This window comes from Bos taurus, chromosome 7, assembly GCF_002263795.3.
Source record: "Bos taurus isolate L1 Dominette 01449 registration number 42190680 breed Hereford chromosome 7, ARS-UCD2.0, whole genome shotgun sequence".
Classification (NCBI taxonomy): domain Eukaryota; kingdom Metazoa; phylum Chordata; class Mammalia; order Artiodactyla; family Bovidae; genus Bos; species Bos taurus.
Window position 1 is genome coordinate 18337092 of NC_037334.1, and position 14497 is coordinate 18351588.

The 14497-nt window shown below is 47.6% G+C and overlaps 1 protein-coding gene across 5 annotated transcripts in view; it reads left to right on the forward strand.

Moving 5' to 3' along the window:
* The window catches only part of RFX2 (regulatory factor X2), a 92946-nt gene that overhangs the window by 31853 nt on the left and 46596 nt on the right, over nucleotides 1-14497 (forward strand). The window contains exon 1 of one of the 5 annotated variants that reach the window (XM_024994392.2): nucleotides 1-10296. This exon is cut by the window's left edge and continues 26206 nt beyond it. The gene's annotated coding sequence lies outside the window, so the exon portion shown is untranslated. 5 annotated transcript variants of the gene reach the window in all.

Here is a 14497-nt window from a genome sequence, read left to right on the forward strand (position 1 = left end):
GGAGAAAGTTGGTCCTTCTTAGGTTTTGTTATTTCAGAACAAATATGGTAAACTGTTTTCCCCTTGGTTACTATAGAGAGGAGATTATTTGCCTTTCTCTTTGGGCTTCTGAAAATAATAGATTACATATTTGGGAGGGTTTTTTTTTAGATCTGGTTAATGTGAGATAGAGGGGATTGCTCTGGGATGACATTGTTTGGTTTGGGAAGTATTCTCGCAGTTGCCCAGCAACAGGCTCTTGGAGACGGGAGTGGACGGCGTCGCCCCTGGCAACCGTTGTTACTCAGCAAACAATGAGGGCCGGCAAACAGTGCCAGGACGGCGGACTCCAGGTTTTAATTGAACATCTGCATATATTTTTCCCTGGTGAAACTGTTTGAGTTTGATCTGCCACCACAGGTAGACGTGGGTCCACCAAGGGTTGACTTAGAAGAAAGTGTATTGTCACACTGGTATCTCATCCATGTAAACCAGGAGGAGCTGTTGGGAGAAAAAAAAAACAAAGGAACTTTCAGTCCCTTGAATATTTCCTAGACTTTTCTCAGCTGGAGACTTATTTCAGTCTTTAGTCGAATATCTTTTTTGATCTAATTTCTTGTGTTTATAAAAATCTTTACCCATCTAGCCTACTTATCTTGGTCCTTGATAAACTTCAACTCCTTTGTCATTTTTCAGCATAAAGTTTTTATTCCTGTTGCTCCAAAATATCAGAAAAGCCAGGCTTAGACCCCTGACAGCTCACTCATAAAGACAGTCACATGTCAGGGTGGCTGGTGATGGAAACTGAACCCTGAACCTTCTGGTTCTTCAATATTCCTCTTAAGAATTTGGGAATGCAGGTGACCCTCAGGGGAGCGTGTACATTATGCTTATGACATTGCTTATATGTGGAACCTAAAAAAAAAAAATGGTACAAGTGAACTCATTTACAAAACAAATAGTCACAGATGTGGAAAACACACTTATGGTTACCAGGGAGGAAGAGTGGGAGGGAAATTAGGAGACTGAGATTAACATATACACACGACCGTATATAAAATAGATAACTAATAAAGACCTACTGTACAGCACAGGGAACTCTACTCAGTGCTCTGTAATGACCTATATGGGAAAAGACTCTAAAAAGGAGTGGATACATGTGTATGTATAACTGACTCACTTTGCGGTTCAGCAGAAACTAACACGACGTTGTAAATCAACTATACGCCAAAAAAGATTATTTTAGAAAAAAAGAAACAGGATGTTCACCAGATCTTCACCCTGTTGAGGGGCGCTTTGCAGCCACTTTGCACAGGGTGGCTTTTGATCAAAACAGTGTCACTCCCCAGCAGAGAGAACGCTTGTTTACTGGGCTCGGTTGCTGAGGTAAACACTGCCCATGAACTTCATTCAAAGCCGGTGACACATTTCTTTCCCTCCTCCCTGCACCACCGCCCGCCCACCAACCAGGGCTATAAATTGAGAAATGTTAGCCAGGGCAGGTTTTTGGTGGGGACTTGATCCTGCCTTGTTCATCTGAGTGCAGGCCGTCTGACGAAGGCTGCCGCCACCCCACGACTGCCACCCGTGTGAGAACGCAGCAGCCCGCGGTCAGTAGAGCAGCCCTTGCAGGGAGACTTGCCGAGTCGCACAGATTTGTGTTTCTTTGTGTTGTTGTTGTTGTGTTTCTCTCTGGCAGGTGATTCTGGCTGAAGCCCCCAGAACATGCTCTCTGCACCTTCGTATCAGCATTTCAGCTCAGGTCTTAGGACAATGTAGCATATCTGAACACATTTCCCAATGTTGTTTTGCAGCCAAAACTTATCACGGGATGTCATTTGTGTTCTAAAACAAATAAAGCAAGCTGTTAAAAAAAAAATCTTGTTAGATGTCATCCCTATTAGATGTAATCAAGATCTAATTACGAGATTTCCCTCATGGTTCAGTGGCTAAGACTCCTCTCAATGCAGGGGTCCCAAGTTCGATCCCTAGTCAGGGAACTAGATCCCACATGCTGCAACTAAGACTCAGCATAGACAAATAAATTTAAAAAGATACATACATATCCAATTAGGTCAAACGTTGCTGGAATCAAGATGAGTAAGTTCTGACTTACATGAAGATTACCCCAAAGATTAATTAGAACACACAATTGTTCCTTCAGCAGGAGAATTGTAGATCGTTACATACTGAGGAATATAAATTCTTCCAAAAGAAACGCTGCTCTGCATTCCGGAAAATTGTTTCAGATGTGGTCCCAGTTTAGGAAAGTCATCTTTCAGGAGTTGTAGCCTGATCTGGGGGCTTCCCAGGTGGCACTAGTGGTAAAGAATCCACCTGCAGTGCAAGAGACCCAGGTTAGATCCCTGGGTTGGGAAGATTCCCTGGAGAAGGGAATGGCAACCCGCTCCAATATTCTCACCTGGGAAATTCCCTGGAGAGAGGAGCCTGGCGGGCTACAGTCCATGAGGTTACAAAGAGTCGGATATGACCTAGCACAGCACAGCCTCATTTTATTTATTTTTTAAGATTTTTTTATGTGGATCATTTATTTAAAGTCTTTATTGAATTTGTTACAATATTACCTCTGTTGTTTACATTCTGGTTTTTGGCCCAGAAGCATGTGGGATCTTAGCTTCCCCACCAGGGATCAACCCCACTCCTCTTGCATTGGAAGGCCAAGTCTTAATCATTGGACCACCAGGGAAGTCCCTAATTTTAAACTTTTCTTTTAAATTGATCATTTAATAAAATTTCCATGGATATTCTCCCCACCCCACCCCCACATAGCAGGCCTGGCAGCTTGGGCACCTCACATCTTTGGGTGAAGTAGCCCTTCCTCCCTTGGGGGATAGAGTTACTGGGCTTGGAGTTTTTAAGGGCTCCTCCCCTGCTCTCATGTCAAGGAGACATTCTCCATTTTTAGGTAGTCTGTTTCTCTGCTTTTTAAATCCCGGAGTGAGGTGATGACCAGCGGGGAGTTGGGGGTGACTTGGAAGGTCCTGGGTGTGCTGTCATGGGGGTAATGCCAGCCAGCCTCTCTGGGCCCGAATCTGTCACAGAGGTGCTGCTCATCACCCATGGTCGCTAGCTGTCTCTGGGACGCTGAGGGGGACAGGAAGTGGTGGCACCAGGCAGCCCTATACTGGGCTGGGTTGTCACCGGCTCAGACCCAGAAGATGCTGGTCCAGGAAGCAGTGCCTGGCCTGGCCCTCATCATCCTCCCCCCTCCCCCTCCTGCTCCCTCCTCTGTGCCCTTCTTGTGGGGGGCACTCAAAAGGGGATGAGTTAACTCAATGCCTTCCACACCTGCCCAAATACAAAAGCAGGATGCCAATAGCACTGCGTCCCGGAACCCAGGGCCAGGACCCTGGCCAGTGGGAGGCATGGCCAGTGGGAGGCAGAGCCGGTGGCCGGCTCAGCGGAGGCAGACAGGGCAGGCACGCAGCCCCCAACAGCTGTGAGGGGTCCCCGTGCACCAGCTCACTCCAAACCACGTCTGGGGGGTCACCCATCGTGGGCAACATGCTAGAGGCTGGGAGGGGTCCTCAAGGGTGACTTAGACCCAGACTTTGTTTTCTAACATGCACAGCGGCGTGATAGGAGGTAGGTGTGAGGCCCCCGGCACCCAGAAGGGGGTGTGGTGGGGGTGGAAATGCCATGCTTAGCAAGGTTGTGGCCTCAGACCAGGGAGTCTCCTGGGGGATGACCCTGCCTCGAGGGGACACTGGGCAATGTCTGAGGACGTCTGTGGTCATCACGACTGGGGGTGTTCCTGGCATCGAATGGGTGGGGACCACGGAGGCTGCTCTACAGCACCCAGGACCGCCCTCCGTGTAGGATGTTGGGCCCCCAAAGTCACTAGTGCTGAGGCTGAGACACCCTCGCAAGCAGCTCTTCTCAAACTTTTAACGCGCAGAGGCGGCTCCTGGGATTGTGTGGAAAACAAGGTTGTGATTTATGAACAGTTCCAGGAAACACGGGCAGCTCCTCTCATCCCAGTTGGCTTCACCCCCCCCCACCCCCACCCAGGGGACCCTGGGGGATGTCTCCACACTTATGGTTGTTGTGGCTGGGGAGGTGTTCCTGGCCTAGAAGGGGGACGGGACCTGGGGATGCCGCTCGGTACCCACAGGGCCCGGGACAGCCTCACTTCCAGGAGTGACCCAGCCCCATGGGCCAGAGTAAACACATTGGAGCTGACCAGCAAGAGAGGGGTAGAAACAGCAGGTTGGGATCCGGGCTGGATGCAGGAGGATGTGGGGGGCGGGTAGATGATGCGCTGGAGGCGGGGCCTAGATCTGGGATGGAGAGGTTGTGTCACCAAGTAGGGTGATGGAGGTACAGTTCAGAGCAGAACCCCAGGATGAGGAACTTCTCTGCAGAGAGAACTAACTGCAAGTGTGCAAACACGTACACATAGGAGTCCCCTCCTCTTACTATAAGGATCATTTGTTTCTCCCTCCTGAGCCGGGGGATCCAGTCAACCCTCAGTTCAGTAGAAACATCCAGAGGAAGAAGATGGCAACAGTGTCTTAGGAGTGTTTGCCTCCAGTTTTCTCACGCTAGCCTGTGGGGGGTATATGTGTGTGTACACATGTATATGTATTTGTGTATCTGTGTGCCTATGTGTTTCTGTATGTGCATGTGTGTATACACGGGTATGCCAATGTGTGTTGGTTCTTGTGTATGGGTATACATGTGTGTGTGCATGTGTGTGTGTGTGTTGTGGGTGCATGTGTACCTGGGTGAGCAGATGACACTTCTCAGCAACCCCCCTCCTGGGACAGATAAGTGGCTGATGTGCTGAATTTTGGGGGGCCTCCCCCTGCCCAACCAGGGGGGAATTCCCTGGAACCCAGGTCTCATGCAGTTTAAGTGATTACTATGAGGGGATGGAATTAGAGTGCTTTCCAGAAGCGCATTTGCTGGATGAGAATGTCAGGGCAGGCTGGTGTGGTTTTTTGTTTGTTTGTTTGTTCTTGGCTGTGCTAGATCTTAGTTATGGCATGAGGGGGTCTTAGTTGGAGCATGCGGGATCTAGTTCCCTGACCAGGAATCAAACCCGGGCCCCCTGCATTGGGAGCACAGAGTCTTAGACCTTGGACCACCAGAGAAGCCCCAGGCTGATGGGTTTTTGATTCACGTTTTCCCCTGAATCTGTGACGTTTTCAGTGGCAGCTAAAATCAGACCACATCCCAGATGAGGTAACTGTACCTAAGTCTGGACAACTTTTACATTCAGTCAAATCATGTCTCTTTAGAAGGAAAGTGAGACAGCGTCGCCCCATTACAATGTGGGGGAAGGTCATTGTCCTTGGAGTTCGGAGGGGCATGTCCCACACGACTCCGACCCCTGCGACCGGCTGAGCACCTGCCTGCCTCCCACCCTGGCATCGTGCTTAGAGGCCTCCGATGGCCAGTTTCAAGGGCTGGGGCCTGATCCTGTCTCTGCTGGAGAAGGAGGAATGGCTTGGCTCCCGTCACGAAAACAGCAACAGAAGCCCAGTTCTGACCAAAAGAAAAAGGAATTTGAATTCTGAAGATACTTCATTCCAGAGCGACTCAGAGCCAATTCTGATCCCTCAGAGTCTATGGCTGCAAAAGGAAAAACAAACAAACAAAAAAAAACCTGAGAATTGACTGAGGAATGCCAGGGCATCTGAAAGGTTTAGGCCAATGATGGGTCACCCTTGATGTGAGTTGAAATTATGGTGCTTAGAAAGAGTGGGTAGATTTTAAAGGGTCCACTTGTCTTCCCCCCTCATTCTGTGCCCCTCATCTGGCAGGATTTCAACTGTTTGGGGCCCGGGTCACCGCAGGGCCCGCTCTGTCATTGTCCCTATTCTCAACCTGTCTTTGAGTCTGTCGTTCTCAAGCGCCATTTGTCTGTCTCACGTCCCAGAGGCTGCACAGTCCCTGAGGACGCTGCTGCTCCAGCGAAGCAACCCTGTCCCCCGCCCCAGGGATGCTTGGGTGGGGGAGGCACTCCTGGCATCTGGTGGGTGGGGGCCAGAGGTACCATCAGCACCCACAGTGCCTGGGCCAGCCCCTCACAGAGAATGACCTGCCGATTACCCACAGTGGGGACCCTGCATCAGTGCCTACTGAGGGGAGGGGGCTGGGAGGGCCAAAGATAGAAAGGATGTGATTTCCACCTTCATGGATGATTATGTTGTTGTTCAGTCACTGAATATTGTCCGACTCTTTTAAACCCCACGAACTGCAGCACACCAAGTTTCCCTGTCCTTCACTATCTTCCCGGAGTTTGCTCAAACTCACATCCATTGAGTCAGTGATGCCACCCAGCCATCTCATCCTCTTTTGCCCCCTTCTTTTGCTCTCAATCTTTCCCAGAAGGTCTTTTCCAATGAGTCAGCTCTTCTCATCAGGTAGCCAAAGTATTGGAGCTTCAGCTTCAGCATCAATCCTTCCAATATTCAGAGTTGATTTCCCTTAGGATTGACTGGTTTGATCTCCTTGATAGAGTGTTATAGGATCCACTTTTCAGCAAAGAGGAGAGGGGCGTTTCGTTCTGCAAGTATACGGATCTCCACTGGGTAACCATCCCACAGCAGGGGCCACACACCAGCAGGGCCAGTTGAGAAAGTAGACCCCACAGGGCTTGCTCCCTGACCTGGCCTCAGACCGGAGGGGACCCATGAGCGGCAAAGTGACCTGATGCTTCTGGTCCCCGTAACAACTCTGAGAATGTCAACACAAGTGTCAAGCCAGACCCCAGGGTGCAAGACAACCCGTGCTCTTGAGAACATTCTGGACTTGTGGCTTCTCGTCCATAGGGAAGACATGAATTGCTTATGGACCCAGGTGCCATCGAATGTCACCAAATACCAGCAGAGGCCACATGTCTCTCCCCAAAGTAAGAGTAAAAGGTCTGCGACTCCCCAGTGAAGTGAAAGTCGCTCAGTCATGTCTAACTCTTTGCGACCCCATGGACTATACAGTCCATGGAATTCTCCAGGCCAGAATACTAGAGTGGGTAGCCTTTCCCTTCTCCAGGGGATCTTCCCAACCCAGGGATCAAACCCAGGTCTCCCACATTGCAGGTGGATTCTTTACCAGCTGAGCCACAAGGGAAGCCCCAGAGTGGAAGTTAATTGGCCATTCAGAACAAAGGGAACCAAAGCCCAGCAGGCTGCTCTCCCCTAATTACCCAGAGATGACAAGCAGCTTCCTAAATGTCGAGAGACCCATGCAAGGCAGGTGATCCCTCCGCTTGGCTCGGGGAGGAGCAGGAATAGAAAGGCCATTGCTTCAGGTCGTGGTGAGTCAGCACCAGGCTAGGAACCGGGCCCAGAAATTGCCCTCAGCTTTTTCTACATTTCCTTTCCTGTCATTACTGGTTGCTGGGTAACCAGAGTATTTTCCTGTCAACAGAAGCCTCTTCCCTTTGTGCCCGGGCAGATTCATTCATCGAGGCCCTGATCCAGGGCTGCTGACGGTGGGTCTCTACTGGGTCCCCTCACAGATGCTCAGGAACCCTCACCCCTGTTCCCACTGGTGGTGTTTCTGGGCAGCATCTCCAGCCGGTCAGACGTGCATTCTAAACGCCAGGCCAGCCCAGGAGGGGAACGCTGCGCCCGTGGCCCTGCGTGTTCCCACTTTCTCAAGCCTGCCCTTATCTGGGAGCACACGACAAAGGGACCATGCTTGGCTTATGAACAACACACTGGGCGTGTCTCTGAGCCACACAGAGCTCTGGGCCAACCTGGCCAGGCTGGGCCACGGGTCCTGTTCCAGGGAGCGGCCGGAGACGGAAAGCCGTCAGAGAAAGAAGGCTTGAGTCCTGGCCTGGGAAAGAAGAACAGGAGAGAGGACGAGTACGTGTGGTAGAACAAGCAGGAAGACGCAATGGAATGACTCCTAGTTCTGATCACAAGTTCAAGTTCAGAGCAGATGCTCAGCCACCCAAGTTGATTGCAGTCACCAATGAGCCTGACCCAGGTGAGCAGGAAAATGGAAATGCAGAGGACTTCACATTGTGTGTGGTGTCTGCTGGCCTTGTCCTCAAGGCTGGCTACCTTCCCACAGCCCCTGGGGGCGGGTCAATCATCCTGATCCCGCCTCACACCTTCCAGAAGGACCCCTGAAACTGCTGGCCGCCTCTTCACGGGCTGCCAACTCAGCACCAGTGCTGTGGAGAAAGGCAGGAGCCGGCACTCATTCCTTGTGGCTGAGGATGAGTGTTTCTGGTTTCACTTTCTGTTATGGAATTTTCAAGCATCAACAAAATCCACATGCAGGATCAGTTCAGTTCAGTCACTCAGTCGTGTCCAACTCTTTGCGACCCCATGGAATGCAGCACCCCAGACTTCCCTGTCCATCACCAACTCCCAGAGCCTACTCAAACTTATGTCCATTGCATCTGTGATGCCATCCAACCATCTCATCCTCTGTCATCCCCTTCTCCTCCTGCCTTCAATCTTTCCCAGCATCAGGGTCTTTTCCAATGAGTCAGTTCTTCGCATTAAATGGCCAAAGTATTGGAGTTTCAGCTTCAGCATCAGTCCTTCCAATGAATATTCAGGAAATTGATTTCCTTTAGGATTGACAGGTTGGATCTCCACACACAGATGACAACACCCTTATGGCAGAAAGCAAAGAAAAACTAAAGAGCTTCTTGATGAAAATGAAAAAGGAGAGTGAAAAAGTTGGTTTAAAACTCAACATTCAGAAAACTAAGATCCTGGCATCTGGTCCCATAACTTCATGGCAAATAGAGGGGGAAACATGCAGGTAATGAACTCCAAGTAGCCACCACTAGCCTCTATAGTCATCAGCACTCTACATTTTGAGTCCCCTGCACAAACACCCCCTCCCCACCCTCCACTCGATAATAAAGGTTTTTATAGGTTAAGATTTACAGACCATAGGGGCTTCCCTGGTGGTCCAGTAATTAAGACTTCACCTTCCAATTCAGGGAAGTGAGTTCAATCCCTGGTCAGGGAGCTACGATCCCACATCCCACATGCCTTGTGGCCAAAAAGACCAAAACATAAAACCGAAGCAATGTTGTAACAAATTCAATAAAAACTTTAAAAACAGGCCACATCAAAAAAAAAAAATTACAGACAATAAATGTGGAAATCTTTAGCTGTCCAGTTTAAGCAGGTGGATTTTCCACGTAATGCATGTCCTGACACATAGAGAACTTGTCCATCCACCCCTCTCAAAGTTCCCCTGTCCCTTCTCAGACCCAGCGCCCACACTCCTCTGACTCTATAACCTTGTATTAATTAGCCAGTCTGTATTAATTAGCCAGTCTGTATTATGAACATGCTCTTTCGGATCCATCTTCTTTCACTCAGTGTAATGATTCTGAGATTCACCCACGTGTTATCAGCAGTTCATACTTCTCTATCCGTGACTTGCTTTCCCCATAGGCTTTTTGGCTGTGTTTGTGTGTGTGTCCATGTCTGTGTGTATTCAGTGGTTGCTTGAGGGATTATGCTCTGCATCTTTAACTTACCACAATCTGCAGTTTCCGATTCATTCTTCTGATGGACATTTGGATTTTTCCTTCCTTTTGGCTAGAAAACTGCTGTGAATGTGCTAGTTTTTTGAAGACATATGTTTCCATTTCTCTTGGATAAACATCCAGGAGAAGAATTTTGCCTTAAAGCGTAGGTTGAACTTACTAGAAAACTACCAAACCTTTTCCCCAATGTGGTGATATCATTTGACATCCCCACAAGTGTATGAGAGTTACAGTTTCTGCATGCGCTCACAACATTGGTTGTCAAATTTTTATTTTAGCCGTTCTAGTCGTTGAGTGTTTCGTGGCATCTCATTGTGCTTTTGATTTGCATTTCCCTAGTGACTATCAATGTTAGATACTATTTCATATACTTATGGGGCGTCTGTATACCTTTATGAAGTGCCTATCCAAGTCTTTTGCCCATTAGATTGTCTTCTTCTTATTGAGTTGTAGGGAGCTTTTTATGTATTGTGGATAAAAGCCCTTTGTCAGATACAATTTTTGCAAATATTTTCTCCTAGACTGGGACTTAACAATTTGGGCTCTTGATGAACTCTTTAATGAGCTGAAGTTTAAAATGTTTGTGAAATCTAATGTATCATGTTTTAACTTTTATGTGTAAGTCTGTGATCTAACTCAAAATCATTTCTGTGTATGGTGTGAGGCAGGGGTCAAAGTTCATTTGTTTTCTCTTCCCATGTGGATATATCATTTGTTTAAGAGACTTCATTTCTCTGTTGAATTGCCTTGACACCTTTGTCAAAGATCAACTGAGAAGGAAGAGAGCTGGGGCACCATCAGAAAAGTCAATCGACAATGTAAGTATGGGCTATATTGATTATATATTTCTAGATTTGATTTATTATTTTTATTATGATTTTTGTAAGTGTGCTCATGAGAGATAATGATCTAAATACTTTTCTTATAATTTTTTTTAATCAAATTTTGGTATCAGGACTTTGCTGACCTCATGAAATGAGTTGTTAAGTATTACTTTCTCTATTTTCTGGTGGAATTTGTTTATTAATTCCCTTTATGGTGTTAGATAGCATTCACAAGTGACACTGTTTAAGCCTGGACTTTTCTTTGTAGGGAGGTTTTCAATAATGTATTCAATTTCTTTGTATGACCATATATTTTCTAAGAACTTATTTTTTATTTATGTTTAATTTTTATTTTTCTCTGTGCTGGGTCTTCATTGTTGTGTGAGGGCTTTCTCTAGTAGCTTCTCATTGCTGTGGCTTCTCGTGGCGCACAGGCTCTATAGTTCACAGGCTTCAGTAGCTGTGGAGCATGGGCTTCAGTTGTTGTGATGCACAGGCTCAGTTGCCCCACAGCATGTGGGATCTTCCTGGCGAGGGGTTGAACTGGTTCTCCCCTGCATTGCAAGGCAGATTCTTAACCACAGGACCACCAGGGAAGCCCTGACTGCACATTTTCTATTTCATCTTGGTCAGTTTGGGTTTGTTGTGCTTTTCAAAACAGTGTTTGTTTGATCTAAATTGTTAAGTGTATTGGCTAAAGTTGTTCATAATAGTTCCATTTTATCATTTTAATTTCTGTGAGATTTGTAGTGCTAGACCTCATCCCACTCCTGGCATTGGCAATCTGTGTTTTTTTCCTTTTCTTTTCTCTTTCATTCTTGTCATGTCAATTTTTAAATAGAAGGTTGTCAGTCTTTTTATTCCTAGATTTTTTAAAGAGCAGTTTTAGGTTCACAGCAAAATTGAAAGGAAGGTACAGAAATTTTGTGTATACTCTCTGCTTTCACACCTGCATAGCCTCCCCCATTATCAACATCCCTCACCAGACAGACCATTTGTTGCAGCTGATCGTATACGTATACTAACACGTCATGGGCTCAGACGGTAATGAATCTGCCTGCAATGCCAGAGACCCAGGTTTGATCCCTCGTTTGAGATGATCCCCTGGAGAAGAGAATGGCAACTCACTCCAGTATTCTTGCATGGAGAATCCTATGGACAGAGGAGCCTGGCAGGCTAAAGTCCAGAGTCAGACACGACTGAGCAGCTAACACTAACATATCATTATTAACCAAAGTCCATGCTTTATACTAGGGTTCCCTCTTGGTGTTGTACTTTCAATGGGTTTGGACAAATGTATAGTATCCTACAGAGCGTTTCTGGTGTTGTTGTTTAGTCACTCAGTCATGCCCGATTCTTTTGCGACCCCATGGACTGTAGCCCACCAGACTCCTCTGTCCATGGGATTTCCCAGGCAAGAATCCTGGCGTGGAGTGCTATTCCCTTCTCGAGGGGATTTCCCTGACCCAGGGATTGAACCTGTGTCTCCTGCACTGGCAGGCAGATTCTTTACTGCTGTGCCACTGAAGAAGCCACAGAGTATTTTCACTGCCCTAAAAACCCTCTCTCCTCCTATCCATCCTCCTTCCACCAACTCCTGGCAACCACTGATCTTTTACTGTCTCCATAATTTTCCTTTTCCACAATGTCATATCACTGGAGTCATACAGTAAATATGCTTCATCAGCAACAGCAGGATTATCTTAGTTTGGTTGTAATTGATTTTTCTTTTGTTGTTTCTCTTGGGTATGAATCACAATTTCCTATTTTTTCTCATAGCTCATGGTCTTTACTGGGTCCTGGACACCATGAGTGATATGTTACAGAATCTCTGGATTCTGCCATGTCCCCCTGATGGCCTTTAACTTGGCTGGGCTCAAACTGCCCTCCTGTAGTAAGTAGCAGCTGAAATCTTCTCCTGGCATTTTCATCTTTGAACTGCCGGGTTTTCTCCAAGACCCCCATGTCTCCTCCACATGTGTGGTTTTTAGCCAATTGGCTAAAGATTTTGGTGTACTATGTAGTCAGATTTGGGGGTTCACCCTCTCTGTGGCTCTCTGCCTTCCAAGATGCCCCCCAACATTGTGAACTCTCTCCTTTGACTCTTCAAGATGCCCAGGGTGCTGCTTTCTGCCACCCAAGCATTCCTGCACAGGGGATTTACCCCCCAGCGAAAGCCAGAGTCCCCAGGCAGTCTGATCTGTGACAGTGGTCTTCCAAGGGCCAGGTCCCTGGCAGTGCCCCCTGCTTTGGTCACCCTCCAGTGTCTAAATAGTTGCTTTAAAAAAATAATAATTTGCCCAGATTTTGTAATTGTTTTCTGCAGAAGGTTTAATCCAGCCAATTTGCTGCTCCGTTACTGAAAGCCAGTGTTTCTTTTGCATGCCTTTGAAAAACCATGTTTTAAAAACCCTAAAGTTTGATGTGCTAAGAGCCCTTGATTAATGGACCCAAAAAAAAAACATTTTTGCAGGAAACTGGATCAGCTTATGTGCAACCTACAACCTTGGTGATCTTAGGTGGGAAAGGAAGGGTATCACACTCTCTGCAGATGGGCATGTTGTGTCTTCATATACAGGAGCAGCCAGACTGACCCACCAGGCGTCTGTCATTCTGTCTATGATCCCAGTGTCAAAGGATGAATTGAGGGAGCAGAGAATTTGGTCTCAAAGAGTCATTATCCTTCCCAGGAGAGTCCTAGGTACCCCTGAAATAACCAGGTGGTTTGTACTTTTTCTGAAACCTCTATGAACCTCTTTGTATTTCCCAACTGTACTGTCTCTTGAAATAATAATTCCATGTATCATTATCTGTTTCAAAAACTGCCATCATAGACTCTCACTATCTGAAATGCTATCTGTAAGTTTTTATCATTCAGTGTCAGATGTAGTACTGAGGCATTACTGGTGTTCATTCATTTGCTAAATGTGTATCAGCTGCCTGATACAATGTGCCTGACCAAAGCAGGACCCCAGAACCTCACGGGGTGGACCATAGGGAGACCCCTGTGTGGGTTTCCCAGGGATGCCATTCAAAGTACCACAAGCTGGGTGGCTTGAAACAACCAAAAAACAATCCTCTTGCAGTTCGGGAGACCAGAGAGTGTCGACAGGGCCATGATCGCTCTAGGGGAGGCTTCTCCCTGCCTCCTCCAACTCTAAGGGCCTCGGCATCCTCGGTTTGTAGCCGCATCACCCGTCTCTGCCTCCACCATTGCATGGCCTTCTTCCCTGTGTGTCCTTTTCTAAGACGCTATCACTGGATTTGGGGCCCCCTCATCCCCTGTGATCTCCTTTCCATGCTTCCCTTCTGTACATCTGCAGGGGCACTGTTTCCAAATCAGGTCACATCCTGAGACTCCAGGGGGACATGAATTTGGGGGGACACCCTTCAACACACTACAGCCCCCCCAAAGTGAGCTGTGCCCAATTGCCCATCCTGAGTTTCAAGGGGTACCCCTGGATTTTAGGGTTCTGGCATTCAACGAATCAGCCTTCTTTGTGGCTTCATAAACTTCAGGATAGCTGGCACAGTGGTAAAGAATCCACCTACCAGTGCAGGAGATGCAGGTTTGATCCCTGGGTCACGAAGATCCCCTGGAGAAGGAAATGCCAACACACTCCAGTATTCTTGCCTGGGAAATCCCATGGACAGAGGAGCCTGGCGGGCTATAGCTCATGGGGTCGTAAAGAGTCGGACATGACTGAGCATGCAGCAGCATCATCAAGCTTCAAGAAGACCACAGTTGGCATTTAACCAGTGTCTGATATTTCCGTTTGTCTTTAAATGTCAGCGACTTCACCCTTCTCCCAATTTGAGTCACCCTCTGGGGTCCCCCCAAGTCCTGTCGTGTTGGTGAGATGTGGCCTCAGGAACAAGGTGCTGGATGGAAGGCCTGTGGGCCTCAGGCTTCGAATCAAGGCAGTGTAATTTTTCTACGTCTTCCGAAACCACACCACTTTATCAAACCCAAGTTATGTGGATCAGTGACCAACAACCATGGCCCATCGCCTGTTGCTATAAATAGTTTTATCAGAACTTGCCAAGATCATTCATTCATGTGTCAGCCATGGTTGCTCCTATGCTATGATGGCAAAGTCTAGTAGTTGTAACAGAGATCAGGTGGGCCCGTAAGTCCCACTTGGGACTTAAGTCTGCTGACTCTGGTCTGAATGACATTTGTTGCTGTTGTTCA